General features: G+C 41.2%; 1 pseudogene; it reads right to left on the bottom strand.

Annotated features, from left to right (window-relative positions):
- Positions 1 to 1,106: 1,106 nt before the first annotated feature.
- On the bottom strand, positions 1,107 to 2,060 carry LOC101598492 (annotated as a pseudogene).
- Between the last annotated feature and the right edge of the window lie 554 nt (positions 2,061 to 2,614).

The raw sequence follows: 2,614 nt of genomic DNA, 5'->3' as shown, positions 1-2,614 counted from the left end.
ATCCTCATCTTGGGTGTTCACAGGGTGTATTAGATATCAAAAGCAGCAACAGGAACAAGAAGTGAAATGAAAACAAGACACTGCTTTTGTGTGTTACCTCTTGTTCTCCAAACATAACTGATTATGAATTTTATTTTAAAATACAATACACATTACTACTATGGAATTAGTGTGACATAACAGGTAGAATAATTTTTTTCTGAAATTTCTGTTTCCAAAATAGTTGGAAAGTGAGTATTTTCACTGGCAAAGTCAACTAATTTATGAGTGAAACTAAGTGACTAATTCAGTATTCTCTTTAGCTCTAGCCCTCCAGCTAATAAAATATACACACAAAGACCTATAGCAATAGTTTCCAGTGTATTTTTTTTAAATTTTGAGATTTTTTCATTTGAAGGTAATCTTAATACTATTAAGTTCACAAATATGCTAATTTATTAAACACCGAATCCTAAATATTCTAAAACATACATTGCAAACATACAGATATCTACTCTCTCCACATGTCAGCGCCCATTCATAGCATGGTTTAGAAGTAGGGAGAATAAATTCCCCTTAAACTGCAAGTCAGTAGGTGTTTCTTTACAGTTAACTATAGCAAAATTCATACAAAATAGTAATTAACAATGATCTTCTTTATTCGTTAACTCACAAGGAAACACCTTCAAAACTGCATTTTGTTAAGTTTCTGTACTAAAATGTAGAGAAACTGAACTACACAAATATTGAAAAGTTAAAATTTCCTTAAATTTTTATTCCTGGTACCACTACCACAATTAACAGGGCAATATACCTGATGTAATGAAAGAAAAAGAAAGACAAAGCTACAACAGATGAAATATCAGAGGAATGTACGTCTATTTGACACTACATTGCATTTTATCAGTAGCTGCACTTTCTTCAAACTGCAGATGAAAGTCCTGAACAAGAAGGGCTTCCTGTTTAAGCTGCAGTCAGTTTTCTGACTGTAGATCATCACTCCTTCTGTGGCAGATTTTACAGTTCCTCTAATGCATTTGGGACAACTGTCTCAAAGTGACCTGCAGCTTTCCTGACAACTCCTCGCTCTCTCTCCTGCTAAGAACTGTAGCCCTTTTCTGCTGTTTTCAGAAGCTTCTGCTACCATATCCACCACTTCCACCACCAGATACACAACCACCACCACAGGGACTGCCAGAGCTTCTTCCACCAAAACTGTGCCCTTCATGGGTCCATAATTTGACTGCTGCTGTCCACTATAATTACAAAATCACTGTAGTTCCCACCTCCACCATAGTTACCACCACCAAAATTTCCTCCTTCATTGTAACCATCGTATCCTCCTCCTCCACCACCATACCCACCACCTTGCTTTCCATATCCTGGTCCACCACCACCATAGCCTCCTCTACTACGATAACCAGGACCACCACCATAGTTGCCACCATCACCTCCAAATCCATTATAACCACCATCACCTCCACCATACCTCCCTCTGCTGCCACCACCTCCACCACCATAGCCACCTCTTCCACCAAAGTTTCCACCACCACAGCCACCTCCACCACCTCCAAAGTTTCCACCACGACCCATAAAGTTGCCAGATCCACCTCTATGACCTCTCTGTGACCCAGCCGACTGCATCTCTTGCTTAGAAAGGGCCCTTTTCACTTCACAATAATGCCCATAAATAGTGTGATATTTCTGAACAACAATTTTATCAACTGTCTCATGATCATCAAAAGTTACAAAAGCAAATCCTCTCTTTTTTCCACTCTGCCTGTCTTTCATCACTTCCATGGTCTCAATCTTGCCATACTTTTCAAAGTAGTCTCTCAGATTACACTCTTCTGTGTCTTCTTTAATACCACCAACAAAAAATTTTGTTCACTGTCAGATGGGCACCAGGTTTTACAGAATCCTCTCTAGAAACAGCTCTCTTCTGTTCCACTCCACGCCAATCAACCTTGTGTGGCTGAGCACACATTGCTGCATCCACCTCTTCAACACATGAGTTAAGTCACAAAGCCAAAGCCTCTGGAATGCTCTGTATGGGGGTCTCTCATGACCACACAATCTGTGAGTGTGCCCCTTTTCTCCAAATGTTCTCTCAAACTGTCATCTGTAGTTTCAAAGCTCAGAGCACCAATGAACAGCTTCCTCAACTGCTCTGGTTCTTTCGGATCATGCCCTCCGCCCCCCAGCGTGGGCGGCAGCGTCAGCCAGAGTCAGGCTGGGGACGACAGACTCGCCTCTTCCAACTCGAGTTCAATATGGGACCTAGAGGAAGAGGCCTCCAATGTATTTAGTTTTTAATTAATAAGCAGGTTGTAGTCCAAGTTCTCTGAACTTATTAGTTCTGGAGAGCTGTGTTAAAGGAAGTGACTTAGATCAGATGATAATACTGGACCTCCAATTCCTTTCTTCTTTTTGCACTTTTGGGGTTTGAACACAGAAACTTGTGCGTGATAGAAAAGTGCTCTGCTGTGAACTACATCACAGACATGGACTTTTGATTCTTTTTACTTGGGTGAGTCAGGCCCACGATTGTCACAGGTGTAGACATTCACATTCCAGGATCCCAGAAGCATCAACACCCCTCGACTCCCCAGTCCTTTAGAAGCAAAGGCAGGAA

The sequence above is a fragment of the Jaculus jaculus genome, chromosome 2 (genome assembly GCF_020740685.1).
Source record: "Jaculus jaculus isolate mJacJac1 chromosome 2, mJacJac1.mat.Y.cur, whole genome shotgun sequence".
Classification (NCBI taxonomy): Eukaryota; Metazoa; Chordata; class Mammalia; order Rodentia; family Dipodidae; genus Jaculus; species Jaculus jaculus.
The sequence above is the reverse complement of the archived record's forward strand: the minus strand, read 5'-3'. Positions and strand labels throughout refer to the sequence as shown.